This window comes from Mustela erminea, chromosome 9 (assembly GCF_009829155.1).
Source record: "Mustela erminea isolate mMusErm1 chromosome 9, mMusErm1.Pri, whole genome shotgun sequence".
Classification (NCBI taxonomy): Eukaryota; Metazoa; Chordata; class Mammalia; order Carnivora; family Mustelidae; genus Mustela; species Mustela erminea.
Genome location: NC_045622.1, coordinates 22,913,966 through 22,923,017, shown reverse-complemented (window position 1 = coordinate 22,923,017; position 9,052 = coordinate 22,913,966). Strand labels below are relative to the sequence as shown.

At 36.5% G+C, this 9,052-nt stretch overlaps 1 non-coding gene across 1 annotated transcript; it reads left to right on the top strand.

Annotated features, from left to right (window-relative positions):
• The first annotated feature begins 8,282 nt into the window (after positions 1 to 8,282).
• Positions 8,283 to 8,416, top strand: LOC116600523. The gene has a single exon (XR_004289701.1). It is a non-coding gene; the product is annotated as a U4 spliceosomal RNA (small nuclear RNA).
• The last annotated feature ends 636 nt before the right edge of the window (positions 8,417 to 9,052 follow it).

The following is a 9,052-nucleotide window of genomic DNA, read 5'->3' as shown; positions in this document are numbered from 1 at the left end:
GAAAAATGAGGTAAGAGTATATAGTAGGAGAAACACAATCCCTTCAACAAAGGGTGCTGGAAAAACTGCAGAGCTACATGCAAAAGAATGAAACTGTACCCCATTTTTATACCATATACAAACATAAACCCAAAATGGGTTAAAAACGTATATGTGAGAACTAACATTATAAAAATCCTAGAAGGGAACACAAGCAGTAATTTCTTTGACATAAGCCATAACAACATCTTTCTAGATATATCTCCTGAGGCAAGGGATACAAAATCAAAAATTAAATTACTGGGACTACATCAGAATAAAAGTTTTCTGCACAGTAAAGAAAACCTGTCAATAAAACTAAAAGACAACCTACTGAATGGGAAAAGATATTTGCAAATGACATATCTGATAAATAGTATCCAAAACATATAAAGAACTTCTACAATTCAACAGAAAAAAAAATCCAATTAAAAATGGGTGGAAGACATGAGCAGAAATTTCTCCAAAGGAGATGTACAGATGGCCAACAGACACATGAAAAGATGATCAACATCACTCATCATCAGGGAAATGCGAATCAAAAGTACAATAAGGTATTACCTTATAACTATTATTATTATTACTATTTTATGTTAGTTACCATACAGTATATCATTAGTTTTTGATGTAGTGCTCCATGATTCATTGTTTTCATATAATACCCAATGCTCAATGCAATACACGTCTTCCTTAATACCATCACTGGGCTCACCCATCCCCACATCCCCCCCAAAACCCTCAGTTTAATTCCCAGAGTCCATAGTGTCTCATGGTTCATCTCCTCATCTGATTTCCCCTTCTTCATTTTCCACTTCCTTCTCCTAACGTCCTCCATGCTATTCCTTATGCTCTACAAATAAGTGAAACCACATGATAATTGAATTTCTCTGCTTGACTTGTTTCATTTAGCATAATCTCCGCCAGTCCATCCCTATTGATGGAAATGTTGGTTATTCATTCTTTCTGAAGGCTAAGTAATATTTTATTGAATATATGGCCTACCTCTTCTTTATCTACTCATCTGTTGAAGGGCATCTCAGCTCCTTCCACAGTTTGGTTATTGTAGACATTGCTGTTGTGAACACTGGGGTGCACATGGCCCTTCTTTTCACTACATCTGTATCTTTGGGGTAAATACTCAGTAATGCAATTGCTGGGTCATAGGGTAGCTCTAGTTTTAGCTTTTTGAGGAACCTCCACACTGTTTTCTAAACTGGCTGTACCAACTTGTGTTCCCACCAATAACAAGAGGGATCCTCCTTCTCCACAACCTCTTCAACATTTGTTCTTTCCTGTCTTGTCAATTTTGGCTCTTCTAACTGATATAAGGTGGTATCTCAATGTGGTTTTGATTTGAATTTCCCTGATGGTTAGTGATGTTGAACATTTTTTTCATGTGTCTTTTAGCCATTCATATGTCTTCTTTGGAGAAGCATCTGTTCATGTGCTGCCCATTTTTTGACTTGATTATTTGTTTTGGGGGTGCCAAGTTTGAGAAGTTCTTTATAGATCTTGGATACCAGCCCTTTATCTGTAGTGTCATTTGCATTATATTCTCCCACCCATGGGTTGTCTCTTTGTTTTATTGACTGTTTCCTTTGCTGTGCAGAAGCTTTTTACCTTGATGAAGTCCCCAACTTTTATTTTCACTTTTGTTTCCCTTGCCTTTGGAGACATGTCTTGAAAGAAACTGCCGTGGCCAATGTTGAAAATGCAACTGCCTGTGTTCTCCTCTAGAATTTTGATGGATTCCTGTCTTTCATCCATTTAGAGTTTAACTTTGTGTATGGTGTAAGAGAATGGTTGAGTTTCATTCTTCCATCTACAGTTGTCCAATTTTCCCAGAACCATTTATTGAAAAGGCTATCTTTTTACCATCGGATATTTTTTCCTGCTTTGTTGGAGGTTAGTTGACCATAGAGTTGAGGATCCATATCTTGGTTCTCTGCCAACCATGCAAAGAAGAAATAATACCTATTCTCCTGAAGCTGTTTTTAAAAAAATAGAAACAGAAAGGAAACTTCCAAACTAATTCTATAAGGCCAGCATTACCTTGATCCCCAAGCCAGCATTACCTTGATCCCCAAACCAGAGACTCCATCAGAAAGGAGAATTACAAACAAATATACCAAAATTCTCAACAAGATACTAGCTAATAAGATCCAACAGTACATTAAAAGATTATCCATCAGGACCAGGTGGGATTTATCCCTCAGATGCAAGTGTGGCTCAACATTCACAAAGCAATCAATGTGATAGAACACATAAATAAAGAGAAGAGACAAGAACCACATGGTCCTCTCAACTGATAAGGAAAAAGCATTTGAAAAAAATACAGCATCCTTTCCTCATTAAAACTCTTCAGGGCACCTGGGTGGCTCAGTGGGTTAGGCTGCTGCCTTCAGCTCAGGTCATGATCTCAGGGTCCTGGGATCGAGTCCTGCGTTAGGCTCTCTGCTCAGCAGGGAGCCGGCTTCCTCCTCTCTCTCTCTGCCTGCCTTTCTGCCTACTTGTGATCTCCCTCTGTCAAATAAATAAATAAAATCTTAAAAAAAAAAAAACTCTTCAGAGTGTAGGGATAGAGGGAACATTCCACAGTTTCATAAAAACCACCTATGCTCACACCAGTCAGAATGGCTAAAATTAACAAGTCAGGAAATGACAGATGCTGGCGAGGATGCGGAGAAAGGGGAACCCTCCTACACTGTTGGTGGGAATGGAAGCTGGTGCAACCTCTCTGGAAAACAACATGGAGGTTCCTCAAAATGTTAAAAATAGAACTACCCTATGACCCAGCAATAACACTACTGGGTATTTACCCTAAAGATACAAATGTAGTGATCCGAAGGGGCACGTGCACCCAAATATTTATAGCAGCAATGTCCACAATAGCCAAACTATGGGAAGAACCTAGATGTCCATCAACAGATGAATGGATAAAGAAGATGTGGTATATATACACAATGGAATACTATGCAGCCATCAAAAGAAATGAAATCTTGCCATTTGTGACAACGTGGATGGAACTAGAGCGTATCATGCTGAGCGAAATAAGTTAAGCAGAGAAAGACAACTATCATATGATCTCCCTGATATGAGGAAGTGGTGATGCAACATGGGGGCTTAAGTGGGTAGAAGAAGAATCAATGAAACAAGATGGGATTGGGAGGGAGACAAACCATAAGTAACTCTTAATCTCACAAAACAAACTGAAGGTTGCTGGGGGGAGGGGCGTTAGAAGAAGGGGGGTGGGATTATGGACATTGGGGAGGGTATGCGCTTTGGTGAGTGCTGTGAAGTGTGAAACCAGGCGATTCACAGACCTGTATGCCTGGGGATAGAAATATTAAAAATAAATAATAATAATAAATAAATAAAAATTTTAAAAAAAAACACCTATGAAAATCCCACAGCAAATATCATTCTCAACCGGGAAAGGCTGAGAGCCTTTCCTTTAAGATCAGGAAGACATCAAGGATGCCCACTCTCACCATTATTGTTTGACATAGCCCTAGAAGTCCTAGCAACAGCATTCAGACAACAAAAAGAAATATAATGTATTCAAATTGACAAAGAAGAAGTCAAGCTCTCTCTCTTCACAGATGACATGATACTTTATGTGGAAAACCCAAAAGACTCTGCCCCCAAATTATTAGAACTCAGACAGGAATTCAGTAATGTGACAGGATACAAAATCAATGCACAGAAATCAGTGGCTTTCCTATACACTAACAGTGTAACTATAGAAAGAGAAATTAGGGAATTGATTCCATTTACAATAACATGAAAAATCTTAAAATACCTTGGAAGAAACCAAACCAAAAAGGTAAAAGATCTATACTCTAGAAACTACAGAACACTTATGAAGGAAATTGAAGAAGACACACAAAATTGGAAAACATTCCATGCTCATGGATTGGAAGAATAAACATTATTAAAATGTTTATGCTGCCCAGAGAAATTTCTAATTTCAATGACATCCCGATCAAAAATACCAATGGCATTTTTCAAAATGCTGGAACAAACTATGCTAAGATTTGTATGGAACTCAGAAAAGCCCTGAATCACCAAGGAAATGTTGAAAAAGAAAAACAAAGTTGGTAACATCATGTTACTGATTTCAAGCTATATTATAAAGCTGTGATCACCAAGACAGTATGGTACTGGCACAAAAACAGACACATAGATCAATGGAACAGAAGGGAAACAGGAACACTCTAGCACTGTTGGTGGGAATGCAAACTGCTGCAGCCACAGTGGAAGACAATATGGAGGTTTATCAAAAAATTAAAAATAGAACAACCCCAATGGTCCACTAATTGCACCACGGGCATTTACCGAAAGAGTACAAAACAGTCATTCTCAAAGGGATACATGTACCCTATGTTTACTACAGCATTATTTATAATAACCAAATTATGGAAGCAAAGTATGACCATCAACAGATAATGGGTAAAGCAGGTGTGCTACACACACACACACACACACACACACACACACAAACAGAGTGGGCTATTATTTGGCAATAAAAAATGAATGAATGTTGCCATTTACAAAAACATGGATAGATCCAGAGAGTTTAATGCTAAGCAAATTAAGTCAGAGTAAGACAAATACCATATTATTTCACTCATATGCAGAATTTAAGAAACAAAACAAATGGACAAAGAAAAAAAAGAGACAAACCAAAAAAACAGACTCTTAACTGTAGAGAGGAGACAGATGGTTACTGGGGGGAGATGGGTTAAAGAAAAGAAAAAAAAAAGAACTGCATATAAGCATTGAATTCTAGCTGATAAAGCTGTTTCTCACAAAGGTATGGAAATAATGATAAATATGTGTGTATAGACAGTCAATATACATACATGTATTTTCTAGCTCTGTCCACCTCAAGGACTTAGGATCTCTGGTTCCCCATACCAATAAAGACATCAGTGCCCATATCTTGTGTCCTAATACTATTCTCCAATAAAGGAATATGGGCTTTATGGAGAAATTGGAGATTCTAGGGTAGGGGAGGCAATATACAAGATGAACCTGGAACATCCTATAGTACCAGGAAGGAAAGAAGTACTAAAATGAACAAACAAACAAACAAACAAAACCCACAATAACAAAAATCACAATGATAGATAGCTCAAAGGGACACAACGCCAATGAGAGAGCTCCCACTGCCCAGAGCTAGAATAATTTGAGTAACAAAATAAATGGCATACTAACTAGATCATAACTCCAGGGTAAAATAAATGTCCGTGAGTCCCTACTGATAGAAATGAATGATTGAACACTTAACTAAGTAAGGGAGAAGAAACAAATATCTCATGCAAAATTCTGAGCTCTGTAAATAGATGTTATTTCCTCAAAGAGGTAAAATGTAATTCTCACCCTTTAAGTATAGATTTTTTACTAGAGACTTGCTTTCCACGGGTACCATATGGAAAGAAAAAAAGAAAACTTTACAGCAGGAAAATCTGGTATACTGTACCTTAGCCAGGTGATCCAGGTTAATATCATCAGTAATAAGTCATATTAATTACATATACCCATGATTTCATGTGTATGAAATGGCTCTTCACTTCTGTAATCCACATCTCAAAAGTCTGTAGCTTCAATTTAATGATGAAATAAAAGAACAGATAAAGCTAAATTGAGGGACAGTCTACAAAATACCTGCTCTGTCCCCCTCATGGTCATCAACACTACTGTCAAGATCTTCACAAACAAAGAAAATCTGAGAAGCTGTCATGCCCAGAAAAGCCTAAAGATATATGATAATTAAATGTAATATGGTATCCTGGATGAAATTCTGGAACACAAAAATGAGGTTAGAGAAGGAACTAACTGAAAACAAGTAAGTGCCTTCTTACCACAGTAAGAAGCACATCAGTCTCATAAACATGAATAGAATATGGGCTTTATTTAATAATAATATATCAATATTGATTATTTGTGATAAATATGCCATATTAATATAAGATGTTAACAGTAAAGGAAATTGGATGTGGGCATTCAAGAATTTTCTATACCATCTTTGTACTTTTTTCTATAAGTCTCAAAATATTCTAATACAAAAAGTTTGTTTCAATAAAAATATGAAAAGCATTTGATAAGTAGAGAAAATCCCCAAGGAGGTAGAATTGTTTAAATGTACAATGAAAGATAAAAATAAGGAAACTATTGAGAAGTTTTAACATACAACTTAAACATACAACTCCCCCTCTCAAAAAAAAAAAAAAAGAGAGAGAGAGAGAGAGAGAGACATAGAAAATTATGGGGGAAATCATTACACAATTCAATATAAAAACACCTAGAGCTGAAGAATATTACTTCAAATTGAAAGAGAACAAGTGATAAGAATGCAAGGGGAGAAAAGAAAACCTCTCTGGGGAAAACTCAAGATACACAATGAGAGAAGATTAAGAATAGTATTGCACTTGCCCCACTGGAGGGTAGATGGTGATGGAAGCATGTCTTCAAAGTGCTTAGGAAAAGAAGCTTGAACTGTATACCCAGCCAAACTAACAATCTAATTGGAAGACATAATAAAAGCATTTTCTGATACATATGCCTCAACAGGTTGCTTCTTAGAACCCTGTCTCTGAAAGCTGAGAAAAGGAAAGGCGAAACAGAGGATCCAACATGGAGAGATAGTGAAGGAAATTCTGAGGATTATTTGTAGAGGTAAGTTCTGGAAATAGAAAACTCTACTGCAGCCTTTCAGAGCAACCAAGGTGGAAGCAGTAGAGGGGGGGATTCCAGGGGAATATTTAAAGAAAATAAAAGGAGAGTAAATGAGCAACAGGTTTCGCTAAGTGGAAGACTCTTACTGATCTTACAAAGTTGTTAGTCAACTGACATCTTACAAAGTTGTTAGTGGGGAAGAAAGTTTGATAAGATTCAAAGAAAAACGAAGGGCAAAAAAAACAAGCGTTAACTTCTCTGAGGCTGGGGGGAGGGGAAGTTGTTCTATAAGAAAGGGATTTATTTTAACAGTAGTATACAACAAGACATGCCTGTAAATTACATGTTCATGGTCATTAAAAAACAATATAATTAATATTGAATTAACCAAAAGATGAAACAGTTTTATGTTTTCATGATGGGGGAAAAGAAAAGAAGATTTGATAGAAGTAGTACAATAGAGGGTTTACTGACAATGTCTAAATTCGATGAATAAAGAGATTGCAGCATACACTTAATAAGTACAAATATTAAATTAGTTTACTGTAGGATATAAGAAATAGGTGAGGAATGGTAAGAACAGAGGATTGTTGGTTTAGTTGTTGCTGTTATTGCTATAAGCCTTTATCATCTTTGATTGATCTAAAAATATATGCTTATATGTTTACTTAGATACAAAATAAACATTAAAGACAATAAACAACAACAACAATAATAATTCATTTATTAATTTCCCTATGAAAAGTTCATGTACCATAAATATGCAAAGGCACATCTATCGAGAAACAAGTGCAATTATTTCACATTTATCTACAGTAATCCAGAATGTTTCCTTAGACTATGTCTATCTTCCTTAAACTATGTCTATCTTAAATAGACATAGTTTCATATGATCACTCCAGCTGATAAACCAGTAATACATTCAGCGGTCATATAGAAACCATCATATAGGGGCGCCTGGATGGCTCAGTGGGTTAAAGCCTCTGCCTTTGGCTCAGGTCATGATCCCAGGGTCCTGGGATTGAGTCCCACATCGGATTCCCTGCTCAGCGGGGAGCCCTGCTTCCTGCTCTCTCTGCCTGCCTCTCTGTCTACTTGTGAGCTCTCTCTGTCAAATAAATAAATAAAATCTTAAAAAAAAAACCCATCATATAGGTATTTTATCATTGGTGAGATTATCAAGTGATATGTAAGTATTAATAAGTCTTCCTACCTTTGGCATTCATTTCAATCTTTCAAAAGATTGAAATCTATAGAACAATGGTAAGCCTTTTCTTTTTTTTTTAAAGATTTTATTTATTCATTTGACAGACAGAGATCACAAGTAGCATAGAGAGGCAAGCAGAGAGAGAGGAGGAAGCAGGCTCCCTGCGGAGCAGAGAGCCCGATGCGGGGCTCGATTCCAGGACCCTGAGATCATGGCCTGAGCCGAAGGCAGAGGCTTTAACCCACTGAGCCACCCAGGCGCCCCAAGTGGGCCTTTTCTTGAACATCATATTGTGTATGAAATTTGTGGTAATGACGATAACACTTCTATGCCTGGTAGGGACAAACTTTTGACAGAATCTATCTATTCTCTCTTCAGCTTTGCGCAGTTGCAGTATCGTAGCCAATGAGGTTTATCCGAGGCGCAATTATTGCTAATTGAAATCTGTATTTAGTCATGGAAACTCTATTTTGTTTTCAACAATTAGATAATTGGGCTCATTCGATGGTGCATCAGAGAATAACAAGATTTTTAATTATGTTTATGATGAAATATATGTTAATAAAAAGTATAAAGTATGGTGACAGTCTATTAAAATGATTAAGAACTTCTAGAATAAAATATATGGTATACCTGGTCTATTAGAATACATCTGTACACATCAATATCTCTATAGGTATTGTGTTAAAGCCCATCTTTGGAATTCAAACTGATAACCAATGAGCCTAGTGAAATATAAATGTTAAAATATATCAAAGACAGAAAAGCCCAAACAAAGATTGATTGATCCAAACTTTAAGATGTAACATTTAAAAAAAAAAATTAAAAATAAAAAATAAAGATAAATAAATTTTAAAATGATGTAACATTTTTTAATGTTACATTGAGCTTTTAACACACATACAGAGCAGATTTCCATGCACAGTTTTTTGTTATATATGCAGAGCTCACTTGAGCGATGGGTCTTTTATCCTATCCTCTTGTTGGACCTGCCTGCCAGAAGGGGTCAGGCCATAGCCAGGGTGGAGGGTTTCCTTTTCCATGTGTGGTCATTAAAGAAAAAGCATTGCCCTTTCCCTTCTAAAGTTGTTAAATCTTATTTCAAGGTCATGCTTTTTCCAGAGATATGATGTCCCAGATTTGGAG